At 40.0% G+C, this 10,608-nt stretch overlaps 1 pseudogene; it reads left to right on the top strand.

Annotated features, from left to right (window-relative positions):
* The first annotated feature begins 9,330 nt into the window (after positions 1-9,330).
* LOC130268183 (U2 spliceosomal RNA) lies at positions 9,331-9,421 on the top strand (annotated as a pseudogene).
* Positions 9,422-10,608: the final 1,187 nt, after the last annotated feature.

Genomic DNA, 10,608 nt, shown 5'->3' with positions numbered 1-10,608 from the left:
CCGATATTCTCTCCGGAATTTATCCACATTACTGTCCATTACTTTATTGTGTGTATACTCTTAATAATAAACACCGAGGAGATATAGTGGAAATACATTCATTGGGATGGTTGCCTTCATATTGTTATTGATATATTTTTGTTGTTATTAAATTATTAAGTAGGTCGATAGATTATATTTACACTATAAATTTAGTAAACAGTGATTAAATCTAATCTCCGATTCAATCCATCTGGATGTATCGTCTTCAAACAAAACATCCAGAAAGTTTCCCTGTTTAATAAGTGTTTTTTAAGATCTCCCCCTCTTGTTTTTTTTTTAACCCTCTCTATACCTTTAACACTCAGGGTATTAGTATTCCCTCTGTGATATTCACTGAAGTGTTTGGTTAAGGCAGGTACCCCCATTTTCATACCATTGGTATCTGAGATGTGTCTGCGGACACAGACTTTTAATTGGTTGCTAGTGGATCCCACATATTGCAGTCTACATTGTGTACAAGCTGCAAGATATACTACATATTCCGTACTGCAATTAATATAGCTTGTTATTGGATATGTTATATTGTTGGTATAGGATGTAAAATGGTCTGTTTTTTCCATATAATTACATGTTATACATCTGCCGTGTCCGCAGCCCACATTTCCTCTATATCTCAGCCAACCTTTACTACCCTGTTCAGACTTGGGTTTACTGCTAAATAAACTGGGTGAAAGCACCGACCCCAATGTTGGACCTCTTCTAGGGGTTACATTAATGCCGCCTGTGATGACTTCTCTTAACACTGTGTCTACTTCAAGAACCGGTAGATATTTTGTTACAATCTATTTGATGGTAAAGAACTGTGCACTATATGCAGTTACAAACGTGGGTTTTTTCTTGACAGAGTTTTTGTTCCCATTCCTATTTTTATTTTTATTGGTTACTAGGGTATTCCTATCTCTATCCTGTGCTCGCTTATTAGCTTTATCCAGGTTATTTTTTGTATAGCCCCTTTCACCCATTTTTTTATTGAGCTGTTTCATTTCATCTAAAAAGATGGAATTGGACGTGCAATTTCTTTTAGTGCGGCACAGTTCTCCATATGGGATGTTCTGTACTACGTGTTTCGGTTGACAAGATGTTGCCATTAATACAGAATTAGTCGCAGTATCTTCACGATACGGTCTGAACATGACAATATCGTTTTCCACATATAAGGTCACGTCCAGAAAGTTTATTTTTTTCCTTATCTAACTGTACAGTAAACTGTAGATTTAGATCATTGTTATTTATTTAATGAACAAATTGTTCAAACTGTCTCACTGTACCCTTCCATACCATGAGTAGGTCGTCTATATAACTCCCCACCCATTGGATGCACTCATAAAAGGGATTATTTTCTGTAAAAATATAATTAATTTCGCAAAAAATCATATACAAATTTGCCAACGATGGCGAGTACTTAGCCCCCATCGGTGCTCCCCTGGCCTGAAGGAAAAACTTCTCATCAAACATAAAAAAAATTGTGATTTAATAAAAAATCTACTGCCAATACGAGAAATTCCTTCAGGACATGGGAGTATGTACTAAATTGGTCTAAACAAAAACTGAGTGCATCCAATCCTTTATTCCATGGTATGGAAGGGTACAGGGCGACCACATCACATGTCACCCAAGTAAAACTTTCATCTCATTGCATGTTTTCCAGCATCATGATTGTGTGCCCCGTGTCTTTTATATACGTCGGGGTAATTTTGGTTAGGGGTAGGAGGTGAAAATCCACCCACTCGCCCAACCTTTCCACAAGGGACCCTATCCCCGCCACTATAGGTCTTAAAGGTGGGGGGAAGAGTCCCTTGTGGACCTTGGGCAATGAGTGAAAAACAGGAACTGTCGGATTTTCCACATACAGAAATTTTTCCAGTTTTTCAGTTAAAACGCCCATCTCCACCCCCTCTTTCAGTACTTTTTTTAATTTGCATTTTATCCATTGTGTCGGATTCTCTTTCAATTTCCTATAGATGTTCACATTTTCCAACATTTCAAGGTTCAATTTGGCATAAAGATCAGCATCGAGAACTATAATATTGCCACCCTTATCAGCATTGCGCACAACTATGTAATTATTATCAGTAAGTTGTTTAAGCGCTACCTTTTCTGCCTTGTTTAGATTGCCCATTCCATTTTTCTCGATGCTAGATCCATGCAAATCTACCAAATCTCTTTCCACCAACTCCTGATATCTATCAAGGGCTTCAGTACGGGAAGCCACAGGATAGAAATCAGGGTTGGTGGTATGAAACTGACGTCCTTCAATTTCATCTGACGTGCTAAGAGACTCCTTTTCCAATAACCTAAGACTAAGCATATTGTTCTGATCTGTAAAATTTTCACACATATTGAAATCTGTTATATGATTACTCCCATTATCAGATAAACTCTCCTCTATGCTGTTGGAAAAAAAGTGTCTCCGCAACGTCAGTTCTCTTGCAAATTTATTAACATCTAATATGGTCTTGAACAAATTGAATCTATGAGTTGGAACAAAATTCAAACCCTTACTAAGAAGGGATATTTGACTCTCTGTTAATATACAAGCTGACAAATTTAGCACGGGAGTGTCCTGAGTGTTACAAGTGAGCGCAGGGGGTATTTTTCTTCCCCTCTTATGTTTGCGCCCGCTCGTCTCGTGCCCCGTTTGGGTGAACCTTGGGCTTTACTCCCATTGACTCAGGATCTCTTTGAATCATGGAGACAGAGTCCAAGGAAGATGCACTTGACATTCCATGGCGAAAGTCATCTTGAGACGTGTCTACATCAGAAAAACTGACACGTCCAGCGGAATTTCTCTTGTTTTTGTTATTGCGTTTTTTGTATTTCTTTGACTTTCTTAAAATGGAACGAGGGGTGTGTCCATTATTGTATTCTTTATCCATGAACCACGAGAACACCTGATCCTTTTTATAATCATTTGTATCTCGACTAAATGTGTTTCTTTTTATGTCCATAATATCTTTTTCCACAGTATCCAATTTGTTTAATATTTTATTCTCCACATCCTTAAAGTCCTCACGTACTTGGAATGTGGACACTAAACTCTTAGTTTCCTCCACTTCTTTTTGTAATGCACACAGTTCGATTTCTTCCTCCTCTATTATATAGGAGATTAATTTTTTAGAGCACTCCAATAGGGCATTATCCCATTTATTTTCAAATCGAGGGGAATATATTTTAACCGGCCTTTTCTTAAGGCACAATCCTCTCGGCACTATATCCTCGGTGAGGTAGGTGGATAAAGCCTTGTGATCCCACCATACTTTTAGTTCCTTTATCATGGACATTTTTTATGTTTGATGAGAAGTTTTTCCTTCAGGCCAGGGGAGCACCGATGGGGGCTAAGTACTCGCCATCGTTGGCAAATTTGTATATGATTTTTTGGGAAATTAATTATATTTTTACAGAAAATAATCCCTTTTATGAGTGCATCCAATGGGTGGGGCGTTATATAGACGACCTACTCATCGTATGGAAGGGTACAGAGAGACAGTTTGAACAATTTGTTCATTACATAAATAACAATGATCTAAATCTACAGTTTACTGTACAGTTAGATAAGGAAAAAATAAACTTTCTGGACGTGACCTTATATGTGGAAAACGATAGGGTCATGTTCAGACCGTATCGTAAAGATACTGCGACTAATTCTGAATTAATGGCAACATCATGTCACCCGAAACACGTAGTACAGAACATTCCATATGGAGAACTGTGCCGCACTAAAAGAAATTGCACGTCCAATTCCATCTTTTTAGATGAAATGAAACAGCTCACTCAAAGAATGGGTGAAAGGGGCTATACAAAAAATAACCTGGATAAAGCTAATAAGCGAGCACAGGATAGAGATAGAAATACCCTAGTAACCAATAAAAATAAAAATAGGAATGGGAACAAAAACTCTGTCAAGAAAAAACCCACGTTTGTAACTGCATATAGTGCACAGTTCTTTACCATCAAACAGATTGTAACAAAATATCTACCGGTTCTTGAAGTAGACACAGTGTTAAGAGAAGTCATCACAGGCGGCATTAATGTAACCCCTAGAAGAGGTCCAACATTGGGGTCGGTGCTTTCACCCAGTTTATTTAGCAGTAAACCCAAGTCTGAACAGGGTAGTAAAGGTTGGCTGAGATATAGAGGAAATGTGGGCTGCGGACACGGCAGATGTATAACATGTAATTATATGGAAAAAACAGACCATTTTACATCCTATACCAACAATATAACATATCCAATAACAAGCTATATTAATTGCAGTACGGAATATGTAGTATATCTTGCAGCTTGTACACAATGCAGACTGCAATATGTGGGATCCACTAGCAACCAATTAAAAGTCTGTGTCCGCAGACACATCTCAGATACCAATGGTATGAAAATGGGGGTATCTGCCTTAACCAAACACTTCAGTGAATATCACGGAGGGAATACTAATACCCTGAGTGTTAAAGGTATAGAGAGGGTTAAAAAACACCCAAGAGGGGGAGATCTTAAAAAACACTTATTAAACAGGGAAACTTTCTGGATGTTTTGTTTGAAGACGATACATCCAGATGGATTGAATCGAAGATTAGATTTAATTACTGTTTACTAAATTTATAGTGTAAATATAATCTATTGACCTACTTAATAATTTAATAACAAAAATATATCAATAACAATATGAAGGCAACCATCCCAATGCATGTATTTCCACTATATCTCCTCGGTGTTTATTATTAAGAGTATACATACAATAAAGTAATGGACAGTAATGTGGATAAATTCCGGAGAGAATATCGGAGAGAATCCGGACCACATTTTCCAACATATCTGATTTCTATCAGTCACGTGATTGTTCATAAATACTATTTTAATGTGTCTTTAGTGTGAAGTCTTTATTCTATGACTAAGCGCATCTAAGCGCGAAACGCGTCAGAAAGACTACTTGTACCTGTTTGTCCTGCGTAATTTTAATAAACAAAAAGATTTTATCCGCATACCTGGTGCTGGACATTCGTTTGTGTTGGAGCGATCTAATGTGGGGAGACTTTGACCTATTGTGGGGAACATGCAAGGGAACCTGTGGCCTAATGGGGGAAACTACTACCAAATGTGGGGAATCTATGCTACCTAATGTGGGGAAACCGCTACCTTTTGTTGGAAAACCGCTACCTAATGTGCGAAAGCTGCTACATAATGTGAGAAAACTGCTACCTAATTTGGAGAATCTGTGCTACCTAATGTGGGAAAACTGCTACCTAATGTGTGGAATCTGTGCTACCTAATGTGGGGAATCTGTGCTACCTAATGTGGGGAAATTACTACCTAATGTGGGGTATTTGGTACCAAATGTGGGGAATCTATGCTACCTAATGTGGGGGAACTGCTACCTACCTTAAGTGGGGGAACTGCTGCCTACCTAATGCCCCCCCCCCCCTGGCAGTAGCACCCTAATCATCCACCAGCAAACCCCCTCCCCAGCAGCAGCACCTTCATCAGCAGATCCTGATGGTGGATGATGGGGGTGCTCCTGCAGGAGGATGATCCTGCCGATGGATGATGGGGGTGATACTTCCAGGGGGGATGGCCAGTAGCACCCTCATCATCCTCTAGCAACACCCCCCCCAGTACTAGCACCCCCATCATCCACTAGCAACACCACCAGAGTTATATTCAGAGGGTACAGTATGTTGCAGATTTATATTCAGAGGGTACAGTATGTGGCAGATTTATATTCAGAGGGTACAGTATGTGGTATTATTATATTCTGTGGGTAAGGTGTATGGAAGGTTTATAATCAAATAGTGTAGTGTATAGTAGTATTACATTTAGAGGATACAGTGTCTGGCAGGTTTATAATAATAATTGTTTTCATATAGAGGATGAGAATGCGCTGACATAGTGAGGAGACGTCTGGGCGTCACATTCTGCAGAGAGAAGTTTTAGCTGGAACAAGTCCTGGTGGTAGGTACCATCTGAATTAGATAAGGAAAGACTATAGAGAAGACGTCACCTGTAGTCACTGATATCATTGTACATTCTCCTCTCTATAGAGAAGACTTCCCCTGTAGTCACTGATATCATTATGTATTCTCCTCTCTATGTCCTATGAGAGCTGTAGTCACTTGTCAGTTCTACAGTTATGATGAGTGAAACTACAACTCCCAGCATAACCTTACCACTGCATAAAGGGGTACTCTACTGGAAAACATTTTTTTTAATCAACTGGTGCTACAAAGTTAAACAGATTTATAAATTACTTAAAAATCTTAATCCTTCCAGTACTTATTAGCTGCTGTGTAAGTGATTCACAGGAAGTTCTTTTCTTTTTTTATTTATTTTCTGTCTGACCACAGTGCTCTGTGCTGACACCTCTGTTCATGTCAAGAACTGTCCATAGTAGGAGCAAATCCCCATTGCAAAACTATCCTGCTCTGGACAGTTCCTAACATGGACAGACAGAGCACTGTGAACAGACTGGGAAGAACTACACAACTTCCTGTGGAGAATACAACAGCTTATAAGTACTGTAAGGATTAATATTTTAAATAGAAGTAATTTAAAAATCTGTTTAACTTTCTGGCACCAGTTGATATAAAAGTAAATGTTTTCCAGTCGAGTACCGCTTTAAGTAATTCTGGGAGCTGTATATTTAAATGGTGAAAACTGCTTTAACACTTTCCTATTCTGTGGCAACTGGTATATCTGATTATTATACTGGAATTTCTCACAATGCGCTACACCAGTGGTGTCTGTCACAACAGGCTAAAAACTTACTGAGGGGAAGGGGGAGGTATGGGGTGACACAATTTTCTACCGCACAGGGTGACACCAACCCTAGCAACGCTACTGTTTTATCCACTCCTGGCATTGGCTCAAAAAAACTATGCGGAAAACCTTTCTCAGGCTAGGACTCTACTGCGATTTTTGTGGCATAAAAATGCCAGAAAAACTGCCACAGTTTTCCCCTGCGTTTTGGTATTTTTTTCTGGCGTTTTTTCTGGAGTTTTTACCTTTGTTTGGAATTTGCCTTTTTTGTCCTTTTGCATTTTTTTTTACTAAATATTTGGGTTCCAAAAATAAAAAAAGAAGATGCAGTAGGGATGTAAAAATGTATTTAACTAAATGTTTATTTTTTATAACAAAATTTTTATAAATGTTTTTATAAAGTGTGTGTGTGTTTAACTTTTTTTTCACATGTTTTATGTGGTACTAACTGTTCCATGATGGGAGTAGTAGTACGTGTACTATAGACATATCGCCCCGGTGTCAGTCTGACACCCGATGCGATTGTCCATAATATAGCAGAGATGTGGCTCTATACAGCACTAACATCTCTGCTCTATTCACATCACTGGCCGTTCATATTTTCCGCCCAGAGCTGTGATTGGCCGGATGGTTGCAGCCAATCACAGCTCTGAGGAAAAGATGAATGAATGAGTGGCCCGGAGTATAGTGCAGAGCAGGGATGCGAGCGATGTATACAGCCGCTCCATCTCTGCTATAGACAGAACGGTCACAGCGGGTGTCAGTAGTGACCCACGCTGTGATGTGTCCTTAAGCAGGCACTACTACTCCCAACATGGAGCACACTCTGCTCCATGCTGGGAGCTGGAGTACCTGCATTAATAGACAGATCAAAGTGAGTGTAACTTCTGACACCCGCTGCGATCTGTGTATTAAAGCAGGTACTACAGCTCCATGCTGTTTGTGATAGCAGCCTTAGGAGCTTCAGAAGACACAATACACATCTAATCAATATTCTCCTGCAGTAAGAAAACTAATCACAACCAGCTTCGTGGTTACATTTCTGATCTCCAATGTACGCAGCACAAATTCAATTAATGAGTGATAATTGTTAACAAATTCGCTACTTCTAAGAGCAGCTCAACAACATCAAGACCTGGTCTAAAATTAGGAATGACGGCGGCTTCTAATAGCTCTAATAGGAAACAAATAATCAGAATGTACTGCAAGGAGCATAGGCAAAAATATGTTTGGATACACTGATATGGATACTGATTAGTGCTATTTGGCCTACTTCTAACACAAACACACACACACCCACACATGCGCACACACACATAAACACACACAAACACACATACACTTACCTTTTTCGTAGGTTTCTTGTCTTTATCCATAAGACCATGTTCACCCGACAGATATTCTTATTTAATGTTACATAGTTACATAGTTAGTACGGTCGAAAAAAGACATATGTCCATCAAGTTCAACCAGGGAATTAAGGGGTAGGGGTGTGATTAAGGGGTAGGGGTGTAATAAATGTGTTCTATTATTGTCAATGAAAAATCGTCTGTTAGTGCTCACACGAAGGAAACATTTATTAAAAAGTACCTGTCACCAAACTAAACTTTTAATATATTGTTCCTTATGTTCTTATAAGACACTTTGCTATTTACTTGCTGTTTCAACCTTTATATGTTTTTAATGCAATTGAAAAAATGGCCACAAGGTTGCTCTGTTCTGTTCCCTGCACAAGTCGAACAGTTAGTTTGGTCTCCACTTGGAATTGCAGAAGTCCAAACTCAGGAAGTGTTTGCAGGGCATGGCGAGGCACAGCTCTCGCAGCCTTCAGTAACATCACGCATGCTGGGGAACGCCCACTTTCTCCTGCCAGGAGCTTATACAGTTTGAGCAAGGGAAAGGTACAATACACATTTTTTTTTAAGGGCAGGAGGGGTATAAGGAGTAGTTAGGGAATATAGTCTGAGTTAGTTTAGAAAATATGGTTTGATGACAGGTACTCTTTAACAGTTGTTTAATAAATTATCATTTTTTTTCAATTTTAGATAAAAAAAACTGTTGGAAAAAATGACTGCAAAATGTTAGAAAATCAGCAGGTTTCTTAACAAATTTGTATACATTGTATACAATAGTATTTCATTTTATTACAAAAATTAGCAACTATGTTTACTAGAGCACAGTCTTGATGGGGGCGCGGCTCTGCCCCCCACAAGAAAGTTAGACATCCAAACCACACGCTCAACCAGCTCAGTCAGCAGCACCACCATAACCCCCCATGTGTGTCACCCTAATAGTAGGGTAATGACATAAGGAGGGGATTTGTTACAGTGTGTCATCCCAGTAGTAAGGTGATTACATGAGAAGAGGTTTATGACAGTGTGTCTCCCCAGTAGTAAATAGATTACATAAGGAGGAGGTATGTTACAGTATGTCTCCCCAGTAGTAAGGTGGGATGTGTCAATGGGCAGACTAATGGGTGAAGTCAAGGGGAAGCAAAATTAGCTTTTGCCTAGGGTGGCAAGAATTTTTGCACCAGCCCTGGTCGCTTCTCGGCCTTTTGGCTAAGATCAAGTGTAGTATCTGTTCTTATCAGTTTAATGCTGGTGGCAGGCGACGCCAGTATGGAGCTGGTGGGAATGGTGCATGGTAGGGAGCAGGTGTACCGGGGCGTTCCGGGGCTGGTTCTGAGGAATCAGCTCGACGGCTGCCCCGATGTGACATGCTTCCTCCGGGTCTCGCCATGAGGTAGAGGGATGTAGAGCCGAGGTACTTCTGTGCCTCGGGGAGTGGTGACCCTGAGGTGTCGCAACTCACTGGGTGTTAACTCACTGAGTGAACGTACTGCACCATACTCTTCACCTTTGGCACTCACCCTTTGTATCCCGGCCTTCTGGCTAGGATCGGGGAAATTTTTTATAGATCCGGCCGTATGACCAGGCAGTATATCTGCACTCGTCCACTTATTTATTATTTTTATGTCTTGTCACTGTGCCACGTTTGTGTCTTTATTTGTACACAGGATTGTCAGGATGCGGTAGCCCTTCTGGGTGTCCCTCCTGGCGGTCTAGTGGAGGTGTGTGTGGCCTTTTGGTTCCTCACCTCCCTGCAACCCCTGGGCATCTTGGCTTCGGTCAAAATGCCATCAGTATACGGCTCCTCGGCTGATACCTTGGTTAACGCCTAGGTTGAAGCCAGGAGCATTTTCGGCCCCTTAGTAGCTTCGGCGAAAAGGAACCTTGCAGGTGCCTTCTGGCCTGGAGGTTAAGGGTAGGTTTGTTGGGGGGCCTCTCTCCTGTTGGAGAAGGGCTTAGCGATAGACCGCATCCTTTGTGTATGTTTTTTTAGTGTGACACGTTTGCACTTTTTCTTGCACATTGGGTGATAGAGAGCACTTACCTCGGCTCTTAAAAAAAAAAAAAAAGCCTTGGTTGCACACAGCCTTTTGTGGCAGTTTTCCATTTAGTTATTTTTAAACAAAAGCTAGCATTGGATTTGTTCATAACAGAAAATATAAAGGAAATAATTATACAGTACTACTCTTTCCTGCTGGATCCACTTCAGGCTTAGACTCTACAACTGAATGAAGAGCTGCCTGAAAAACTACAACAAAAAGCAATGTGTGAAATGCCTCTAAGGCTGTTTCCACTTGTTTATTTTTTATTTTTTGCCCAAATAAAGCCAAAACAGGCCCATGGCATTTTTTTCATTGAAAAAACGCTGTGGCTAGATGTTAGCTGTAAATCAGTGAATAAACGCTAATTTTTTTTTCCACTTTGCGTTTTTCAGTTTGGTGTTTAAAAAAAATATATATATATATAT

Source organism: Hyla sarda, chromosome 4 (assembly GCF_029499605.1).
Source record: "Hyla sarda isolate aHylSar1 chromosome 4, aHylSar1.hap1, whole genome shotgun sequence".
Lineage (NCBI taxonomy): Eukaryota > Metazoa > Chordata > Amphibia > Anura > Hylidae > Hyla > Hyla sarda.
This window is presented reverse-complemented; position numbering and strand designations above follow the sequence as displayed.